General features: G+C 39.9%; 1 long non-coding RNA gene across 1 annotated transcript; it reads left to right on the plus strand.

Moving 5' to 3' along the window:
* Positions 1-20,646, plus strand: LOC116048926. Its single transcript, XR_004104778.2, has 3 exons — positions 1-62; positions 14,895-14,901; positions 20,635-20,646. It is a non-coding gene; the product is annotated as an uncharacterized LOC116048926 (long non-coding RNA).
* Positions 20,647-24,153: the final 3,507 nt, after the last annotated feature.

Here is a 24,153-nt window from a genome sequence, read left to right on the forward strand (position 1 = left end):
AAGGTTTTTAGGCCCTTCTTGAATGAGTCAGTGGTTTGTGGAGCCCTCAGGTGGTCTGGGAGGTTTAATAGCTTTCTTCCAATCTCTACTGGTTGCCATGAGGCCCATGAGGCTTTTTCATGCTTTTGAGTATCTGTATCTCAGTAGTGAAGCAAATTTACTGAAGTAAAGTTTTGATGTATACTGCTATTTAGCTAGAATATGTTTTTTGTGACAATTTATATTTTTTACCACACCTACTAATTTATAACTCATAACTCATTTTAAGTCCCCTTTCTCCAGTCAAAGTAATTAAAAATATCAGTTTTGGCTGTGACCATGTGTTCACTGTCATCTGTCACTTGCTATGAGATCAGCCAGGATGTCAAAGGAAGTTGACACAACAATGGGACACAACAAAGCTCAGTATGATATCACTTTAGTCTTTCTTAACCACCATCTTTCCTCCTTTGTATACACTTACTGCATCTCTATAATTTATTTATTAATTGAATAAAAAAAAAAAAACAACATAATGAAATAAATAATCATAAGAATATATTGTGTACAAAATAACAATGAAGTTTATATTGGACACTTTAGGCTTCCATACATTTGCAATCTTCCTGTTTGAGAATAGCAGTTATTTTTCTACTGGGAGGATTGTTTTCAAAAAAGATTTGAGAATGACAGTAGATTTGACTATATTCAAAAGTAGATTTAAATGCTAAGTGATACTTTAACAGTCATGTCATTTCATTCTAATCTAATTTTGACTGTGTTGTTAATAAAACATATTTGATAAAACAATGTTAATAAGCCATACTTCACTGTTGAAATGGAAGTTAAAGCTGATTCTGAGGACTTTGTATCCTGTTGGACAGTTCTGTTCTGCTCAGGGATTTGATAGGATGAATAATGAGGTGTGGCAGAGTAAAGGCAGGGGAAGAAAAGCTGGGCCTGGACAGTTTCTATCACTTGGTGTGCTCACTCTGGTTATGAGAAAGATAGTTTGGCTTTGCCAAAGCGCGCTGAAGGAGGGTCTGGCTACTCCACATAGCATTCGGTGATGGGAGGAAAACGTGCTGTGGTTTATTTGTCATTTCTTTAAACCAATCAGAATCGTCATGGGTGGCGCTAAGCTCCGCACAGAGCCGCTGTAAAATAGTCGTGAGTGAGAAAACTCAGATTGGACAGATAGTCTAGCTAGCTGTCTCAATTTACCATGCAGAGATCTGAGGAGCAGTCAACCATAGTCCTCATAAATCCACTGAATTTAAAATTCCAACACAAAGAAAGCGGATGGAAGGAAACGGAAAATACATGCATCCGGCGGAATTTCCTGCGGCACTGGAGCATTTGTCGTGAGAGTGAGGAATGGTGGACCCAAACGCAGACAGAGGGAGGCAGGCAGGAGCAGCGTTGAAACTCAAAGATTTATTGGACAACAAAGAGGGGAGCAAACAACAAAGGAAGTCCTGAAGGCAACAGGCAAAAAGGTCCAAAGTACAAAAAAAACAAGAACAGGGAATCCAGGGAGCCGAGACAGACACAGGAACACACAAACTGACCGGGAGGAGATACAAACAGACGGCACCAGGACACAAAACGATCTGACAAAAGACAAAGGGAACACAGAGGTTAAATACAAGAGGTAATGAACAAATGAGGGACAGGTGACACGACAGGTGAAACACATCAGGGCGGGGCAGGACAATCAACAAAGGCAAAAAGTAAAACTAGACATGACAGGACAGAAAACAGACTATCAAAATAAAACAGGAAACAGGAACACTAACAAAAACCTGAAATCACAACTAAACACAGAAACTTGACAACACAGAACACAGGAATAATACACAATAAAACAAATAAAGGCAACAGAAATGAACAAACAGGTAACAGAAATAACCTAAAACCATAACAGCATTCCCGGAAGTGTAACGTCAAGGATATAGACTATTAGCCTGACAAGCCAGACCCACATCAAGATGTTGGGTCTGAGAACTCACCATTGACAGGGCTCAATCCGAGGGGCGGGATAAATGGTTGTCTTTCAAATTCCCTCTGCACGCAATAGGATAGTGCTACAACCAAGCAGAGCAACGAAGAAGGTAGCAGAGCTAGTTGATAGATTAAACTTTTGCCATATCGTAAAACTCCGAACACATCTTCCTTTTTTAAGAATGACTTCACTGCCGTTCTTTTCTCAAAGAAAAGCTTAACTCCAAGTCTTACAGAGTCGTGTCCAAAGCCGATTCGAAAGACTGCTGTTCCCAGCAGCAGCAGCCATAAGCCCGCCCACCGACTCTATACACAATGTGATTGGCCCGGCCAGAGTTTGGTTCTTCCAGCTCGCAAGCCAACGGAGAGTTGCTAGACCCCCTGGCTGCAAATTACATTTGCTGCCGTTAGGGTGCGTCTAGATTTCTAGGCTAATAGACGATGAGAAAGATAACAACAAGGGTCTGGAGGTATCATTCATTAAACAAAATTCACATTCTCTTCAATTTCACTAAGATGTGCTCAAAACCTGTTATGTAACTCTTGTTGTCAGCAGTCATAAAATTCAGACATTAAAAAGCAGACAATACATAAAAACGATTTATCTATCTGTCTGTCTGTATTTGTGTCATATGTGGGGAAACGTGTAGACAGTAACACTAATTTCCCATCACCCCCCACCCACCGCCACCACCGTCTCTTTTCCACATTTAAAGCTAAACTCATCAATCATACGTTAGCCAGATATCATTGTGTGTTGGACCCTGTGAGATCTTCAACTCCAAATGTGTTGATATGGATTTATGAGTGACCTAAAAATCATGTGGTATAGCTCGACAAAACAGAAGTTTACAATAACGAGCGGGTTGTTCCCTCAATCATCCTTCCTTTAATTAATGACCAAATTAATCCAATTAGGGCTCCAAAGTGGATTTATAGCGTCATCATGAATAATTTATTACAGGTTACATTTGATGTGAAAGAACAGAGGAGGTTTCAGTTGTACAACTGTGATAGTCATGATTAATTTATGGTTCCCTCTGCTTGATTTCATACAAGATGCAAGACACTGCTCAGTGTTTGCTGCTGAGATGTTCTGCATATGTGAAACGCATATTGATCTCGGCAGGTTCGGCATTTGTGATTAGTGACAATAGTGTGATTAGACTCTTGATTAAATCTGGAAAAGCCCAGCTGCAGCACAGCATAATGAAATCTGATACCCTGGCTGAGAAAGGGCTGCATGCAGACAAGCAACATTACTGCTGTTACAAAAGATGAATGTCCGGAGAATCCTAGATATTGGATAGTGAAATGAGAGAGGCCAAGAGGTTGTCCACGCAATAGATATGCACCTTTCTTTGGTCCTTGTTAATCAGACTGGAGAGTAATCCCGATGGTTCTTCCTGCCCAGAGGCTCTGTGAGAGTTGTGTCCTAGATTGGAAGTGGTTCTCTGAAACTGTGCCTGGGGCTCCCATACCCAGAGGTAATCTTTTTCTCCTCAGCCTCCATGTCCTTCCAGCTGCACACAATGGCAGTAAACACTAGTTGATATATTTCTACAAGTGGATATTCGTGTTTTGGGTCATGACATGGCTCTGATTTGTAATTTTTTTAATATAAACGAAGTGCTACTCTTTACTACCAATGCATACGTTTAGCATTGCTTTCCTCTCTGCCTATAAAGTATGTGTGGGCGTATAGGGTGGTATAATTGGCTTCATTTCTCCAATGTTAATAAGTATCAACACAGGAAGGGCTAGTTAATATCGCCTGCTCTCCTGCAGTTCAATGGTGCTGTGACCCTGACAGATAATAAAGAGCTGCACCATAGGGGATGTAGCCAAGTAATGCATCATGAAAGCAATGTTATAGTCATTCTGCTGCCCTCTGTTGTTCTGTGTCCTGCTGAAACAGGGTATTCACCATTATAGGTTTGTTTTGAAATGAGCACAGCTCAGAAAAATGTACAAGTGGGAAGATAAGGTGCTGATTATGCACCAGACTCTCTTCAGTAATTAATAAAAACTGGTTGTGTTGCCAATGTTATTTTCAAAATGTGATTTTCAGTGTGATTTTTGTATTATCCATTTTTGTTTCAATTAGTTGTTAATATGCAAAATCACGCATTATTAATTTCCAGATTTGATAAATGAAACCACAATTTAATGAGCCCAGATATAAGCTAGTCTATAAAAGGCAGTCGTTGAAAATACAGAGCTGTTAATGCTGCTAAACATGCAAAGAATATTGCAGCCTCACGGACTGCAACTGTTTAATTTATTTCATGTGAATGAGGAATTTGTCGTTAACTTAAAAACATGCACATCTCGTATCGAAAGACTTTTTTTCTAAGTACAGTTTCATTAAGTAGAAAGCATCTTTCGCATGAAAACTAAAGCATTGTAATTGTAGATAATTATTATTACATAGAGATTTTTAAACAGGCCTAGCTGTTCTTGAAAAACACTTCTAATTGTTAATCATGGTAGTTTGATGTATGGGTTATTTACACCAAAGTCACAGACAGAATAAGACCATGGAGGCATGTAAACGAGGTTTGATAGAACCAAGTAAATGGAAAAAAACTTTATGATCATCCAACTATCAAAATTACAGCTTCCTGTGAGCCCTTTGAAACAGTCAGAGCCCCGGGTGTGCAGTGGCGTATTGATCTGCCAAGTAATGACATAATCTTTCACAATATGTTTCCTTCCTGAACTATTTCATCAATCCCTTAACGGAGTGTAACATGTAAAGCAATATTCAACAACTATGGAAACACATCTTTTTAATTTAACATCTCAGCCATGTTTTGACCTTTCATTTAAAAATGTTAAGGTTTGAGGTCTCCTTTAATAGCATTAGCATTCTGGCCCCGGTATGAGAAAGCAAGCACCGACTTTTAAGAAGCAATCTCTCTCTCAGTATCTCTCTTTCTTTCTGTATGGAAGGTTGTTGTTTTTATGTACATTTGTGTGGCTGTATTTGTCTTTTGTGCCCATACATCAAATTGAATGTGAATTAAAAAGCGTATTCAAAAGAGCAAACCCATCACATTGTTCTGCTCTGAGAAACATGTATTTTCAACATCGCAGAGTGACCTTCATATTAAGAAAAACTACAATAACATCGCAGCAAAAGATCTGGAAACTTAGTGAGATGCTTATAGTCTACGGAAGACCATCCTTATTCAGAAGACTAGCCTTTCTGACTTGGAATTTCATATCAGGGAGACATGAATGCAAAGACCTCAGTTCTCAAAATAACTTTCAGCTATTTCTCTAGAACCAAACACAACAGACTTTGTGTTCCCCAAAACATCTGCTGCCAGTAAGCCGCTCTCTGATGATACAGAGCTTACTCACAAGGTTTGCCTTTAGACATTTCAGGTCCCTCTGCACAACATTAATTGCTGACTAAAAACAGCTTATGCGCACAGTTCTTAAATCAGTGATATAAAGCAAAGGAGAAAAAAAGCGCTAACACATCATCATGAGATGCTCCACAACTAAAGGTCATAGTGAACCATTAATCTTCTTTGATCTGACAAAACAGCATATGGGCCGATTACATGCTGTAAGATTCATCCATGTTTCATTCCGAAAGGCCTGAATTTGAGGAGCAGTAACAATATTGCATTATGCATTTTGACTATAGCTCATGAACAGGAGATACCTGCTAATTAGGCCCCTTGGCCATAATGTTTTATGGTTGTTACTTTATGTAAAGCACTTTGGATACCTGCTGGTTAGTGTAAAGTGTTATATTAATACATGTTGATTGATTCCGTCAGTCAATCAAGGATGAGCTTGCTGAAAATGCACAGACAAGTGAACTAGTGGAGAGGATTGTTAGAGGCCCCACCTGAACTCTACGGAGGGAGGGTAACAGAGAGGACTTTTTCTATTTCATTCCTGCCTTCGTCTTTAATGAAGCTGTTTAGGATTAGCAGATGAAGCCTAACTCACCCATACAATGACATTATCAGAAAATCCACACTCTTAAAAATCACTGGGTTAACTTTACCCAGATTGATTTGACCCAGTGTTTGTGTTATTTTAATATAACTAAAAGATTTACGGAAACTAAAATATGGTTATTTTGACCCAGTGTTAGATACAACAAGCTCAATTGTTTATTGTATAACATGATGTGCTTATGCTATTCAAAACTGCAAAGAATAGACATATTAACAATCCATAACAAATAGTGACATGGAGACACTGTGACAAAGAGTTAGTCTGGATCAACGGAAGTGCATATCCAGGATAAAGCCTGACATCTGACTGTGTTGTCGTTCTCAAAATCCCTTCACAATGGGAAACAACCACAGACTTCGAGCTAGGAAGTTACACGCCAAGGAAGTTAAAAAGAGAATTAAAATGACAACGCGACAGGCAAAGCAACAAAGTTAATACTGGAGTGGCTTTTCCAAGATGGAAAGAGCTCATAAGGAGCAACGATTTTAAAAAGGGACACCGAAGCTGCCTGCTTTCTTCTCAAAAGGTAATTCTGCCTATTTGTGTAAATTCTAAGTTTTATAGTTGCTTGGCTAACTATAGCATGGTTGTGCATAACGCTAGAACGACATCTAGCATACTTTTCCTTGCGTCAATCGGTTTCGGTTTCATTGACATGATTGTTCATACTGCCCAGAGAAATATATTAAAAACAAACCTCCGTTGGTTCTCTCCTACGCTGTAAATATTGCCTTACACTATTAATCTCGTACAATATACAGAATAATGATAGCACTGATACTTTACTAACCTGATAGCTGATGTTAGCAATGAAATGGTACCAAAATAACGTAAAACTATTATTACACTGGAAGGAACACTCACGGACAAAGTCGTACTTCTTGGAATAATACGGCCACCGTAGGAGTTAAAATGCGCTCGGAATGGGGGGGGGGCTGGAAAGTAATATTCAGTTGGTTGTCATATACAATTTCACCGCTAGATGGGAGAAATTCTTACACAATGTAGCTTTAATATTGTATGTGGCGTTTTCTTTTGCGGGATGCAAACGTTCCACCAAAACAAGTTCCTTCCCAAGACTATTTTGCAGAGCCACCGTTGCTGCGTCCAGAACTTAGCGCCGCCCAAGACGATGGTGATTGGTTTAAAGAAATGCAAACAACCCAGAGTGTTTTTTTCTCCTAATTCTAGAATGTATCTGTGGTGTAGCCAGACCTTATTCCACAGCGCTGTGGAGACAGGTCTAGCAATGTAAGACTAAAAAGGGTTGAAAGGAGCCATACAATATATTTAGTTTGGGTAAACAAGCCAAGAGTAATGTAAAAAAATATATAGTGAGTTTTGGTGAGTAAGTGTTAGATGCTTGAAGTTGAGGACCCAATGGCAGAGAGCAGGCAGGCAGGCAGGAGATGGCTTGAGTTCAGGAATTTATTGCAACCCAAAAAACACAGCACAGAGGCTGGAAAAACCACAGGAACAAAACACAGAAAAACTCACAAAAAGACGCAGGGAAGGACATGAACACACGCAGGGTGGCAGGGCACGGACACAAACAGACTCAAACACTAACAAACACATACAATGATCTGACACTGGACAGAGGAAAGACAAAGACTAAATACACAGGGTAACGAGGAAACAAGAGGCAGGTGACACAAGGGCTGGGAAACAGGTGGAAAACATCAGGCAATCACAAGAGCGGGAAAACACAAGACATGAAGTAAAACCAGACAAGACAAGACAGAAAACCAGACTATCAAAATAAAACAGGAAACAGAACATAAAACAAGACAAGACCGAAAATCACAAGGAGACAAGACAGAAAAACCTACCAAAACAAGACAAAATACACCAAACCCATAACAGTAAGAGCCATTGTATGACTCTGTACGGTCATGTCAATGTAATTATCATTGTCTGGTCTGTTTTTAAAGGACAATTCCAGCGCAAAACGAACCTAGGGGTTATTAACAGATGTGTACCCACTCTGTTGTTCTCTGGGACATGATTTCATGCTAATCGAATGTGTTTGTAGCTTGAAAGACGCTAGCGCGGACCGCTGGTTAGCTTACAACGCTAGTATTCGGGGCACAGGGAAAGTAAAAACAAATCGCTATTTATCCCACTAAAAAGGCTCAAAATATCACCACACTTCAACGGTAACATAATGAGGGTCCCTAAATGTTAACCGAAGCATTGAGAACTTTGTAAGTGTATTATGAATTGGAGCTGTATGCATGTGCTACAAATGAAAGGCAACTAGTGACTCATATGGCAATTATATGATAGTTTCAGTTGGCTCTGCAGATAACAAGAATAGAAGAAGAAGAATACATGCCTACACATTGAGAGTCCACATTCAACTGCAGGCGTCAAGTTGAGATGTTAATTGGGTGTAAACGTCAGGAAGAGAGATGACATTAAATGATTATCGCAGATAAAGCTTCTGGAAAAATGTACTAGTTCTAATTACATATTCTAATTGTGTTATTTTTACACTTTAAAGTTCATTATGCTATGTGGTGTATTACCAAAGGTGGCATATACACGAGCAAGTTCACTCTCCTAAAGGTCTTAAAACACACTCCAGACTCTTTATATCATTTCACAAGTGTATCTTGAAATGATATTATGGTCATTTACAGCTGTGAAGATACAGATAGAACATTTCAATGAGTAGCTTTGAGTTCAGCCTGTACTGAACGGATCTCATTTGATATCTCTGAATGAAAAAATCTCAGAGTTTTAGATCTGACCTACAAGATTCATAAGAACTTAAAGATGCCATATTTCTTCTTGCATAATGATATAAAGTACACATTTCTGACAATGGGTTTGATTTGCTCAGCTGTGCTCTCATCTGCACATTAAAGCAAGTAGAATAAGAGATTCATCTAATGCCTTTATTAATAACCAGCCCTTTCTCCTGATTATGTATTCATAGGACACAGTTCAGATGAATATGCTCTGCTTTGAGCTTTCAAAAATTCCCATTTCCCCCTGTGATATGTCTGTTAAATTAACATTAATGCAATCATCAGAGTGCAAGTAAATAAACTTCACAGCATTTCCCTGCTGCTCGAGAGGACATGGTGCAGTTTTCGGTTCTTCTCCTGTTTACCCGTCAAGAGTCCAGATTGTTGTCAAATGACATTATTTGGAAGATTATTATTTATTTATTTTTTAGACTGACCTGCCATCAACTCTCATTGAATTTGGTTAAAGAAAGATAATGTTTGTTAGACTGTGTGTGTTTTGTGAACAAAAAAAATATATCAATATGAGATTTCAGTCAATCACAGCAGGAGACTATTTTCCCTGGAGTAAAGAATTCTGCAACAAAACCACTATATCGATACCATTCGTTTCAGAATTGTTGTTGTTATTGCTAACATATACATTATGTGTTTTGATCTGCACAGAACCTAATTTGAAATTCCAAGCAGTGACAATATTGGCAGCAATATATTTCCAACAAATACACAACAGATCTTGTGTGTAATTACTTATTGCACCACGATTTCACCCTTATGTTATACATCATATATAAATGGTTGGTTTAACACCATCTCAAAACGCCCTGCACAGGGTTAACACTTCCAAAAGTGTCTTGCAAGAAGAGCAGCAACAAATGAGGATGGATTTACTCCTCTGGGGGTTGTTCACTGTATTGGTCGTTTTGTCATTACATTAAAGCTATAGTGCATAGTTTCTGTCGCCCCCATGAGGAATTCTAAGTAATGACAACAACACTGTCGGTGCATTCACATGACACATGCCTTCGGTGATCGCGCACCACCCCCACCCCTCACAGCACAGTTGCTAGTAGCTCAAGGAGGACACGGAGGATTAAAAACATGATGGAGTCTTTAGAAGAGGTAATTATTTTGTAATTTTATGTCCTCTTGGTCTCCAAATCTGAGCATTGCTGTTGTCCTTTCTCAGCAGTGATGTAAAACGCATCACTTGAGCTGCTGCTCGCAAAAGTCACCGGGCGGTACCATTTTGTAAATATAGATGTAATGAGAAATACAGAGACAGTTTTGTGGAGCTGATAGGCTTAATTAGCTTTGTATAAAGTCATTTGGCAATGGCTTGAATGTAACGGACGTTCACTGATATGATACAGTTGCGCACTATAGTTTTAAGACATCCAATCTTTAGAGAGACTCCGCAAATGAATGTGTATTGGATCTGGAATTTCCTAATTCAAAGCAATTGAGTTGATAGAAACAACTTTAAAATGGCAAAAAAACTTCTGTTAACTCAGCTCTAAAAGCTACAAGCAACTTGTCAAGTTGCAAGTACAAGTGTCTTTCAACCTCTCCGTACGCAAAGTTTGTTGTTACAGCTGACTGCCCTCTCTATACCTCAGTGATTGAGTTTAACTCAAAACATTACCGTACTTGGGGTTCAGATTTCAACAATACGGCAACTGAAAGGGGATTCGTTTTTTTGGCACTCAAGTACAGCCAGCCTAGCAAGCACTTCTTTAAATAAGGTGGTTTTTGGTTTGAGAGGCTATCATCCCACCCATTGATCCTACAGCCAGCAGAGGTAAAATATTGCCCTTCTTTCTGTGGCACCAGCAGATGTCCTCATGATCAGGTTTGTGGCTAGACTTTGTCCATGTTGTCTGCCTCTGTGTTTGATCTATTACTTGCAAATCCAATTCTGTATTTCAGTCCTCTATTGCTCCCAAGACCATGTTGGAAGCCAGTAGTTTTGATTAAAAGCCACAAGTTTCCTTCAGACAAAGCTTCTGTGTCTGTCTTTAGAGATGGTGAGAAAACTCCACAGTTTTCACCTCCAACCTAACTGTGAGTCTATCCATTTTAGCAACAAGTCTTCCAAAACACCATATAGGTAATTTGTTCCTATATCTAATACAACCTATAGCAAAAAAAAACGTAGATTCAACTTTATTGTCATTGTGCAGAGTACAAGTACAAAGACAGTGAAATGCAGTTTGCGTCCAACCAGAAGTGCAAAAAAAAAGCAGAAAAGTGCAATGTGATATAGAAAATACAGACAGGTGGAGCATAGGCAGGACAAGAAATATATTGAAGTGTTATAAGAGAACAATAAATATAATTTTGATATTTTAATATTTTTTGGATAAATAAATGAGAAATATATTGCAGTGTTATAAGAGCACAATAAATATAATTTTGTTAAATTAGCGCCCCTAGCGGGGGAAGGAAATGTGACACACAGGGGCGTTTTCTGTCCTCATATCTAAAGGTAATGGTCATGATTTTAAACACATCGTTAATGTTGTAAAACTGCTTATTTAAGTTTAGAAAAGAGTTGTGGTTTGGGTAGTCTATATCTTTGAGGTTCCACTTCCAGGATTGCTCCCGTGCTGCAGGAAATTCCGACGGATGCGTGGATTTTTGCCGATGTCCGTTTCCTTCCGCTTTCTTTGTGTTGGAATTTTAAACTCTGGTGGATTTATGAGGACTATGGTTGACTGCTCCTCAGATCTCTGCATGGTAAATTGAGACCGCTAGCTAGACTATCTGTCCAATCTGAGTTTTCTCTCGCATGACTATTTTACAGCAGATCCGTGCGGTGCTTAGCGCCGCCCATGACGATTGTGATTGGTTTAAAGAAATGCCAATAAACCAGAGCACGTTTTTCACCCAACCCCGGAATGCTGCGTGGACTAGCCAGACCCTCCTCCACTCCGCAGTGTGTGGATGGTCTGGCAAAGCGAGACTATGGTTTGGGTTAAAATCAGTACATTTGTTACGTTACCTCACTTCCGATTACGCACGTTTGTTCTGTAAAGTTAAAAAAAAAAGAATCACAATTTACTTTTATTTTCAAATGGGACACAAACACCAGTCTCCAGGGGGAGAATCATGTGTTTGTTTAACAGGATTTTCTTAATTCTTTCTTGGATTCTGTATCATTCATTTTCCCAGTACTTTGGGTCTCTGAAATATAGCCATATTTGTTTCTGTTCTTTGAGCATCCCTTTTGTTGGAAATGTCACAGTCATTTAAAATATACCTGGCAGAAATCAGACCAGCACCCATTATTCTGCTGTGGTTGTTCACCTCTTGTTTACAGTCCCTATTGTTAATTTAATTTCTAACCATAATTCAATTTTTATTAGTCAGTCCTTGCAAAGCATTCATTATCAATAATTAGAGCGGCTTCAATGATCGAAACCTCTGGCACACAGTCGTGTTGCTGTGCCACAAACTGTTCATGTGCTGGCTCCCTCTTTTTTTTTTATTACATATTTAAATGATGTCACTGAACTGTGGTTGATTCAATCTGTTATAAACATCAACCTTAAACCTATCTATCAAACACTGTAAAGACAGACTGTGTGTGTCTTGATGCTGATGAAGGAGGGAAGTAAAAGAAGTTGTCTATGCAGGTGCATTTGGCATAGAAAATTGTACATAACACATTTCGTAGGAAATTCTGTAGGGACGTTTCACACAAGGTGCACACATTTGAAATGGCATTTTGCTGGATGCTATTAACTGCACAACATAGTTATTTATGTATTATGGAAACCTCATCAGGAATTGGTGAATTAAATTTGGAAATATCATGGTTGACTAACATGAAAGGTGGAGATTGGGACAGGGAACGTGCACTCTGAGGATTGATACACAGAAGGTCAGTTGTTTGGGTCATTGCATGGTTGTCTCAGGTCTAGACAGAAAGCTACGTTAACTTATTGACCAGGGGGAGTGGCTGGCAGACCTTTTCAACCTTTTGCAAATCAGACTCTGTGCTTGAGGATGCTGTCACGGGTACAAAGAGAAATATATATTTAATTGCAGCCTATAAAGGACTGTGTCAGTGAGTTTGGCCCATCAGTAAGTTCTGTGCAGCTTATAAATAGCATTTGAAGCTCTAAATATTCAGCCTTTTTATCTGTTGGGTGTTTTTTAAAGAGTTACATATTTTCTGTAACGATTTACTTGCATAGATAAAGCCCTTTTCAATATTTTGTGTATGTAACTACAATGTTAGTCTCTTTTTATTGGTTTTTGAAGCCACCTCTACTTTGCATTCCCACACAATAGTTTACAAAAAAATATTCCCTCAGATTCAGGTTTCAGTCAGTTACATTTGCTAGCTGCACCCAGCAATAAAAACGAATAGAAAATACATAATTTAAAACAAAACAACTTTTTGAATTTACTCATGACTTTGAAGTTGGCCAAAACTATACTAACATAATTGAAAATGTACAAAGAAAACGTCAAATGAGAAAACAGAATCGTTTTGGGAAGCAACACTGAAAGTGCAAAGTACAAAGAGAATTTTCATGAAGTTTAAACATTTTTAAATTTACTGTAGAAAAAGATCTAGCCACATTGTCCTTTCAGGGGCTTCATAATTTACAGTACAGTGCGACATGTTTAAAACATTTTCCTCTGCATTACTTCCTCTATAGCCTGTCAGAAATGTAGAAATGGGCTTGTGTTCACTTCCTTGATTTTATGCTGTATATAGGGTATTATTGTATTACAGTATACATTTACAAAACCAGTTTTAGTTGGAGAGCTACTTAAAAGGAAGATGGATTAGAATTTGGGTTTGGTAGACATTGTAAATGTGAACGAGAATAAGGTGCTTCTGGGCATTGCAGTTAATATCGTGCATGGGTGTGTGACGGTGTGTGAATGTAGCCAATGTACTGCCTGTGCATCTTTGTGTCCAAACATTTGTGTTAGTGCATGTGTGTGCATTTACTCGTAATTGTTACAAAAGAAATAATTAGTTCCAGCAGATTTCTGTATGTCATTCTCTATGAGTTAACCACAGATATTATCTTAAATAATTGCCTAGGGCCATTTTTTTCACAATGTTATTATATTGTGTTATTGTCTATGTTGTATAGTATGACAAATGTATAAAATCCCTCTCAACACAAGGCAATTGTTTCACAATTTATAACAGACTGAATGAGGTCCCATTTGACCATTACTTTCCAAGAAAAGTGTTAAAGGGGAACTATGCCATTTTTTTTAGCTTGATTTACCTCAACAGGTAACAGCTTCAGTCATTGGAATGGTTATATGACTTTTTTCGAGTTGAATGGTGGTCGTCTCGCTTCCCCCTAGTGCCTGTGAGCGGAAAAACCATCCTTACAACTTTCGGCCGGCGAGCTGCCGGCCTCAGGAAGTATTGCGTGATATCAGGTCTCGCGATGTAACGAATTGCTTCACGGCACTGCACATATACGCCCATTCGGGAACCGGCTAACAAGGTAGCCATGGAGTTTTTCACACTATCGTCATGGCTGAGCCGGCAAAAAAGAAGCAGAAAGCTAGGAAAGCATTGTCGGAGGAACAGAGGAAGAGGAAACGGCAGACTGACCGAGCGAGGAGTCAGACACAAGTAAACATAGGAGCTGCCAAATATCTATTCCGAACCTGCCAGCAAAAAGCGAGAAAACAGTGAAGAAATGGCCAAAACTGCATAGCGCCTCTTTAAAACTCTCAATCCTTAGCGAATGCCTAATTTGCCAATATTTAAGGGAAGGCTGTTTTCCTTCTCATTTTGTCACTCACTTAGGCAGGACTCCTTGACTATGACAGATGTCCCCTTACTCCAGTGGGTCTTGTTACATTGGCATAAATCTTTTGAAAGATCAATTGCAATTTTGGGAGAATGCCTTTTATTCAATTGCTCAGTTGGACCGGCGGGAATGGGAGATTCGTATAATTACATAAAGTAAAATAAGTGAGCAAGTTATGTTTACTAGAGTGTTAACTGATTTAATATGGATTCCCCTTGAGATTAGCTTCGAGTAGTTTAGTTGAAGTAATGAGCAAACATCATGAAGATGCTGAGCCGACTGAGTGTGCGGCTGATGTTGCAGTGACGCCAGCTGACATTCTCTCATGGTTAGCTAATAGCAGAATGATGTGGAGCTTCCGGGAGAGGAGGGAGTTTGTTTCTGTTTGCTGATGTGGTGGAAATGCTGATTGAGATGCACAATATATTCATGCAAGCTGGAGGATGTTTGCTAGGATGCTACTCAACACAAAACAACAAATCACTGACTGCTGTCAATTAAACAGAGTGCCTTTATTTAGCGAGAGTGTTTGCGCTGCACTATTTAGAGTAGCACTGTGCATGCTTGTTTGTAAATGTGTCCTCATTCACAGAATCGTCACATGGGTTCTGCCAACTGTGCGAATGCACAGGGCCACGCGCCTGCCTGGTTTGTAATAATGTATTTATTTTTGTCTTTCAATATTCATGCATTCAATATTTTGTTATGCCTGTTCTTGACTCGATGTGCTCTAAAATGAAATTCCGGTTTGTCAAAAAAAAAAAGGAAGGAAGGAAGGAAGGAGACTGGAGAAACAATGTCAGCTACATGAGAGCGCGACCTATTTCGCAAACACTGGACTACAAAGACTTTATTGCTTTATCCAGCATGGTAAGTCGGATGCTATATAAAGCTATAGAAAGAATATGAATTGACATGCTGAGCTGCCATGCCATAGGTCAGACGGCCTATTATTCTGACAGCTAAATAGTCTGTTATCTCGCTTAACACCAAAATACAAATACAACTATCTCTGTGGCAATGCCCTTCATCCTATGTATTTTGGCACGTATTTCAGCAACATGGACAGAGGGCGTACGTCCACATTTAACACATGCACAGCACACACAGCAAGGCACAGGAGAACACACACACACACACACACACACACACACACACACACACACACACGCAGGATATGACTATATAGCTGTCTGAATAACAGCAGCCCCTGTGCGGGTTCACAGTGATTCTTATGCGTGCATCACGATTTATGTCAATGAGCAGGGCCTCGCACGTTAAGTTCGCACAGGGCCTCACACCCCTCCTGCGACGACTCATTCAAATATACATACGAAGCCTCTGCCATAGTAATTTCCTAATTGAAAAAAGTGCTGAGAATGGGAGAAAAAACTTGCTAAACGTTCTCATTTAATTTATTGAGCAAAACACTGTTTTTCAAAATGAAATAAATCAGCAAATATAAAAATTTAAAATGACTTCTTGGCGTTGTCTTGCTGAAATTAGCAGGTACGGCCCTGAAAAAGAATTGCTTGGATGGCAGCATATGTTGCTCCAAACCCTGTATGTATCTTTCAGCATTAATGGTGCCTTCACAGATGTGCAAGTTACCCCTGCCATGGGCACTAACACACCCCCATACCATCACAGATGCTGGCTTTTGACTTTTGCGCTGATAACAATCTGGATGGTCCTTTTTCCTCTTTGGCCCGGAGGACATGACGTCCATGATTTCCAAAAACAATTAGAAATGTGGACTTGTGAGACCACAGCACACTTTTCCACTTTGTGTCAGTCCATCTCAGTCCAATATTACTTAAGCAATAGCTCGAGACAAGCCGTGGTGTTGTGATTATATCACAGCTAAGGGGCCAATGCCCTCTTATAAAACGACCATCAAGTACGGTAATATAAAAGTTAATGTCACATTCTAATTTAAATAGATTTTTATTAATAAAGAATCATGTTCATCATGTTGCTATGCAGCTAGCATAGGCTATTTCCCTTGCTTGATGCTAAATGGTTAGTTCGGATTCCCCAAAGTCACACAATAACACAAACTAACTAACCGATTGAGGCAGCGATAGACCAGTAACTGCTGTGGTTTGTGAGGTAAAATGACTGTTTTTGTCAATAGATTCTGGTACCTCTGAAGACAGCATACAGTAGATAACAGCTTCAGTTCCTTATCGGAAAGGGCTGTCTGACGGCAGGTAAAGGGTTGAAAATATTCTAAATAAAGCATCAACTTAAAAGGACACTTTGCCGATTTTAAACCAGCTCTGTGCCATGGCAGTGTGTGCAGATGAACGGCTTCCCTCCTTTGTTAGGGTTGTTAGGGTTTCTCAAAGTGATACTTATTGAGCAAAGGCATTAGATGTCGTAGCCATGGTATATGGTTATCATATCATGGCTAACAATTGATTTGATCTACCCAATAATCTACCCATTTTATAAAATGTAATTATACTGTGAGCTGGCCAACAATCAGGATTTTCTTAACCATTTGGGGGGCAGTACACCATACTGTAAAAACAACATTGATATATCATCACCTTTTAAAGTTAATATGGCAAACAGGTGTTTATTTACACATACATCATACAGTGGGCTTATAATAGTTCATTAGCTGGAACGTGCTGCTTGCTGCAGCAAAGACTATGCTGACGAGAGAAGGAGTTAACCAAAACAGTTAAACAGCTGGCCGTAAAAACAATGAGCCGAAAGATAATAAAATTGTCCATATAACTGAGTGGAAGTGCAGAATTGGGCAATAATTCTTTCTGGATTTGTCACTACAAGTTATTATTCATAATTTCATCCATTGTTAATTGTAAAATATTTATCAGAGAAGCTTTAAGTTTTCAATTTTTATATCTCTTACCAAAGAAGAATCAATGAAAACCTACACACAGCTACTAAAACAGATGGACACCACCCTAGTCATATATCTACTTAACCATACAGCCTTTGGCATCTTTACACTGCAGTTTGTAAGCAGGTGAAGTTGCTTTGAAGTTGCTGTTCAACAGTGGGTGAAGGGACGTGATCAGAGCTCAGTTATCAGAGTAACAGGAAGCAGGGTGAGTCAGAGTATTGCCAGCAGAACCAAAGCCAGAGAGGAGGATAAAGGCAGCTAAATTCCCCATAGCCTGTGGGCAAAAAGAGTATATAGTAATGTAGGACACTTCATTCCAAGAGGAAAACACAGATCTAAAGATGGTCCATATGTCATGACTTGAAAAAAGGAATGGCATGAAGCGTGTGTGATACATGTCACTTAAACTATAGTGTATGTAACCATTACATCTTAGAGGACTAGATGTTCTGTGTTTTTATGGGTGCACACACTGTATATGCATGCAACTGTATGCGGCAGCATCTCTTGCCTGCACTTTCATCCCATGTAGATTCAACTGATTGCTGCTATCTGACTTCCATGAATGCACTGTAGGGTCAATTCTGAGTTTGCTCATGTTGTCCTCCACTGGATCATTGTACCCTCATGTGAGCATGAAGCAGTCATCAACCAACCATCTCCTCATGCTAGATGGAGATAAAGACCAAAAGCCCTCCTCTGCATTGAGGCCAGCAGTGAAGCAAAATGGCCAACTGATGCTGAATAATCTAAAAAGAGATGAGACAGAGGTATGGATAGATGTCGGACAGTATTTGAAACACTGGCAATCAGCAATAAGCATCTGAATAAAAGTCGGAGTAGCTTTTTGTGCAACAATGTTCTAGCCCATGTGGTTAGATCTTTTTTTCTCACAATTCATACAGACTAAACACAGCACTCTATTAGCTTGCGGTAGATTCATTTCAGACATCATATTCACCCAATAGATGAATTCCAAGTCAGGTAGTTACTAAGATAAAATACATTTATATCTCCGATACAATCTCAAGGACCACCCAAGACAAAGGAAGAATAACATATTCACTGCAGCATCTATTGAAAGGTGATGACTCTTTTTCTATTTTCTCTCCAGCGGATTCAATGTGAGTACTGACAAAACCTACGAGATGATGAGTGGTGGAAGCACCGGCCCATCACATCTATTATTCAGAAGAGCATGTGTGAGCAGCTGTTTCCAGGTTCATTAGACAGAGATCACACCGAGACTCATGATACAATGATTGATGTGCTCTCACCCTTACATGTTTTCTGTGAGGATCTAGCAGTAGCTTGGTAAGGGATAACAGAGACAGAGAATCAGTGATTATGATTGGTTTACGATGCAGCCAGTTAAATGTCATGCTACATGAAGTAGACTACTACTACATGTCTGGAAAATTGCCGTTTCGTAGGATTTATAGCAAATAAAAGTTAAGCATTACAATGTTGGATACAGTTTATTTCCTACAAAAATAACAAAAATACAGGCTGTAGGCAGGCTGTACTTCCTACCGAAGGACAGATGCGGAGAAGATATAAACGGTGGGGACATTTTCTGGAAGCTGTCTTTGTGAATCCTAAGTGAGGAAAGACATCTGAGCTTCCCTGTGCCATTCCCCTTTGTGTCGTCCCCTGATGCAAGTGTTAGCAGATGAGCTAAAGCCCCCCCTACCACTCAATCCCATAATGCCCCGCCCTGCCACTTGCTTGGATCTAGTTGCTAATTAAGGGAGTGCTATGGCAGGGTTAACAAGTTCATCCACAGGACACATAAATCAAATTAGTTTTGTTTTTAGCTGCAGAATCATCACAGCAACTGTAAAGCGATCAAGTAAATGCTTTCAGATCAGTGCAAGGTTGCTTGCATATGTGCGTGGGCCTTATAGTGTGTTGGTGCATTATGCTCAGTTGTGCTTTATTGTGTTTCTTCTAAGTGTGTCCTGTGTGGGACATGGGTATTGTGCTTTAGTGTGTTTCTGTTGGTGCACATTTGGGCATCTTAGTGGTCCTCGTTCTGCTCAGTTGCACAAGGGCTTGGCCCATTAAGTTGATTATTTTGGGAGAACGGAGGAAGATGGGAGGATGGGTGATGGTTGAAGGGGCAGCGTGGAGTAGAAGACGTATGATAAACAGAGAAAGTAAGAAAAGAGTGGATAGGGACTAGAAATAAATGGGAGAGAGCAGACAAAGATGGGACTTCACAGGAGTGCGTGGGGAAGAGTAATAGCTCCCCTCTCGTCTATTGCTAACTTAAGGCCTCAGAGGTGTCTGTGGGGAAATGTGTATCAGAGTCTGTGCAGCTTAGGCAATGTCATGGAGCTGAAGAAGATGATGGTAATCCACTTAAATTGAAAAATGGGAATGCCTATGTATCCTCGTTCATACTCTTATTAATCTGTTGTTACATTCATGCAGCCAGATAGTTTATATGATTAGCAGAGTGGGACCACTATAACTTGCTCAGTGCTGCAATGCTAAAATACCCTATTCTGCCATGGAGATGTAGGTATGTTCATGATGTGGTTTGGGGAAAAACATTGCTCATAGCAGGTGTTTAACTGTGCCTTAGTCATGTCGGTTATAAATAAATCAACAGATTTTGCAGGCCCACTTGTGTTTAATGGAACAGTTAAATGGAGTGTCATCGGGAGAGGACAGAAGATGAACTCTAGTTATATATTAGGTGTTCATGTTTTTCTTTTTGTCCTGCATCTGCACATGTCTGTGTGGACTCTGATTGGCCATCCTGCACAGGAAATACATATTATAGCTGTAGCAACTATGAGTTATGAATGCCTCAAATGGACATTTGAAGAAAACGTAGCGCCGTAAAACATCTAAAAGGCACAACTGTAAATGTTCCTGCCCACGCAGCTGTCACAAAAAGTCCCTTCTTTCTTGTTCTCCAGGTTCAGTTCAGGGTTAATGAAAATGGAGGTACTTTATGGCTGCTGAAGGCACTGAATCTGTGTCCAATCGTTAGGCTGTAGAGGTAGTAATGGTTGGTTTGTTTCTATTTGAGCTTCTAGCAGCCGTGTGTGTATATATATGTGTGTGTGTGTGTGTGTGTGTGTGTGTGTGTGTGTGTGTGTGTGCAAGGCTGTAATAAATCATCACTCTTGCAAATGTTTTTACACAGCTCGGTCCTAAAGAATAATTACGATTTAGAAGTGTGTCTGATCAGTAGTGACATGTTTATATCACTCACTAGAACAGGCAAGGATATGTTGTTCTCTCACCACCCTTGCTGTAGGACTGGATTCTGATGAATGTGTAGGATTCTGTCTATCTCAGTACATTGATACACAACAGGTCCCTAAGTAGGCTACAGAGAAATGGGAAAGGAAAACAATATGGACAAAAAGTCCTTATTGGCATTATAACATTAAAAAGATGGAAAAACGCCTTATCGACATCATTTCTCTGTGCCTTTCAAAAGTGTTACAAACGACTGTAGAATAAAATACATCTGTTTTATGATGTGATCACATTATGGTTACGTTTGGTTAGGTTTAGGCAGAGACATGACTTGGTTAAGTTTAGGGGAAAACTATGGTTTGTGTTAAAATAAGTACTTTGTTAGGAAATATGGTTATGAAACATGGAACAATCATGATCATGGTTAAAAGAAACCCACACTGATTGATGGAACGGTGGTCTCTAGTGAACAGACAGCTCAAACTAAGACAAAACTCAATCCCTGAAAAACTAAAAAAAAAAAAAGTTCAATTTATTCAGAGGTACTGAGGTGTTGTGCACAAATCATCAGTCTTTGACATGGTCATCTCTGTCTTTTCACAACCATGAGACCAATTACTCACTCAAATGCGGGAAAGGTATTTTAGCTTGCCCCACTCTGTTTCACTGACTCAATAATTCATCCTTAGAACAGATTTACCTGCAATGGGGTGTATTTATACAAGAATTATATAAATATAGCACAGCGGTCAAGAGGTCAATACAACTGTCAAAACAAAAAAGCACACTACTTAGCCCTCTAGAAGACACAGAGGGGTCAGTGTCATGTCTCTGTTATTGCTTTGCTAGCTTTTGTCACTTATGTGCCTTATTTGGGTAAGAAATTGTGTATTCCCAGCCCTGCTTCGTCAAAACCAGATTAAATGCAGACTTCTCCTGCCAAGGGAAACCCAGCAGGGCCATCATGCCTGCCAATCAGAATGAAGCTCAGACAGGTTGCGACCTCACTCTTTGTTGAGTGTGGAGAGGCTGGTGTGTAATATCACTACAAGCAGGAGACCTCTGCTGCTCTGCTGTGGCTGGCAGAGAAAGAAGGGTGATCATGCAGAGGAGGAAATTCACGGCAAAGAAAAAGGCAGTGTAATCACAACGCATTATCGTACGAAAAACATATGCACAACAATTTGTATGATATCTTATGAAATTACGTGACAGTTAAGTTCAGCCAACCGGTCACGTGACAGTTAAGGCCCTGACACACCAACCCGATTATCGGCCGTTGGACAGTCTGGCGAGGTCAGTGACTCGAGTCTGTTCGGTTCGGTTGTCGATCTGAAATGAAGACAGATTCAGCAACTGCATGGCCTATTTCTTGCTTAAAATGTTTTCAGAATCACGTTTCGGTGAACTATCTTTTTAAAATATGAGATTGTATTCCGAACGAGCCGCCATTATGCTCCGTTGTAAAATCCGGGAGAAACCAGACTCACGTGACGCGTTCGTCCAATCAGCTGCCGGTTTTCATTTTTTGGGCGACAATACAGATTAGCGCCACCTGCTGTTATGGAGACGTATTACGTCTCGTACACACGCAGAAGGTACGCTCAAGTCACTTCGGTGTGTTCCGAGGCACTTTTTTGACCAACTCGGAAATGGGCTTGAATGGGCTCTTGGCCGGACTGACTTGCAGAGCAAATCTCAAATTTGCCGGAAGTTCGTCAGGGTTTTCCCAGGCTACTTAATTTCCTCCAGGACACGAACTCCGCTCCCCTGCTTGAAAGCTCTGTGCTTTGGGACCCACCCATCCACCCCGACCTCTTCCATATGCCATTTCTGTGGTCTTAAACAGCGGCAGGCAATGTGGAGCTTAGGTGGATTACATACAAATTGTGCATTACTTTTCGTAGCTATTTGTACAAATGGTTCATGAGAACAGCTTGACTTACAGTATTTAAGATGCAGGTCACAGGAACACAGAGTAAAAATGCCACCAATTAAGAGCTATTTGACTCCTGCCAGTCCAACAAGTATAAACAGATTTGGACCTACTGTGGAGGGAAACCCCTTTCTGTCTGTCTTTGATGCTGATTTTCTTGTAACCATTGCTCGGCAGAAGGCACTTATATCTTTTGTAACTCCTAAAAGTTCTTTTAAAAAAAAGGTCCTTTTTGTGATGTCCCACTTGTATGAATGTTCTAATGCATTTTAATTGTTTTTAATGTGCGAATGTTTCTTTTTTCTTTACCTATAGCCTACTGCAAATACTGTAGTTCCCCTTAGGTAATAATAAAGTTAATCAAACTCACTTTTAATGTGCTCTAACCCATTGTAGCATGGTGAGGTTGTACAGCAAAATTATATGGATGGTGCATGGAAGTGTAGTTTCCATGCAGTGCTAAATGTATCCCATCCAAACCCTTCTAAGAAAAATACTAAACAAAATCTGCAGGCTTCAGGCTTGGTGGCCCATGATCAGCCATTCAGCCTCACTCATTAGATGTATTATCCAATTACAGTGGAGCTGTCTACATTTCTAATGGAACACTTATTCAGGAGCCATTGTTTGGAGAGCTATGGCCACGTTCCAGAGTTTGGAGCCTGAGATGATGAATGTAAAGTGTTTTATGTTTTAGGGGAACATTGGCTGCTTTAGTCTGCATGGGGTCCAGAGAAGCAGGACTGTGTCTCTATGAGAACAGACAAAGACTGTAGCAGACACCAGGAGAGAAAAGACAGGATAGACAGGAGTAAAAGAGGAACACCACCACCACCAACACCACCGTGGCTGCTATCCACTGACTCAGGCAAAAGCTCCAGTGCCCCCCTGTCACAGTCCAATTGGCCTATCAGAATTCCTCCATGCACCGTGGAACATCCAGCTGAGACCTAGAGGAAAAAAATCTCTTCTAAACAAACACTACAGCCATCCAGTGCACATACAGTGCAATAGCCAGTTAGACCGAAATGATTATTCTCTCTCTGTGTATGACTAAGCCCCTGCGTACACTGTGATTTTCTTATTTTTCTCTGTCTGTCTCCCTTCTTTCACTACTCTCTATCTTTCCCAATCTATTTTTCCTTTCTAAAGGGAAATACTCATTATGACAAACAACCAAAAATGGGGGGGAAAAATAAATACAGGGGAACAATTTGAGACAGAAATAGATAGATGGGAAGACAAAGAGAGAGATGGAAGGCAAACACCGAGGACAAGATAAGAATGTGATTGTGATTAAGACAAATACTCAATATGAGAGCTGTGGCAACGTCACATGAATGCGATGATATGAATGGCTAAGTTATACACTTTGTGTGTACAGAGTGCCCAAGTTGGTAAGTGGTTTTAAAAGCACCAGGGATGATGTGTCCCCACTGTGTGGCTCCACTAAGAGGAGTGAAACAATTGAAGCATGGACTTGAAGGCACTCAGATATTTTTCAACTGCAGAACACTTCAGAGAATGACCAGGAACACAAATACATGTTAAAAAGGTCATTAGTGAACACTATTCTGTACTTTTGCATGTGTGTGT

Source organism: Sander lucioperca, chromosome 1 (genome assembly GCF_008315115.2).
Source record: "Sander lucioperca isolate FBNREF2018 chromosome 1, SLUC_FBN_1.2, whole genome shotgun sequence".
Lineage (NCBI taxonomy): Eukaryota > Metazoa > Chordata > Actinopteri > Perciformes > Percidae > Sander > Sander lucioperca.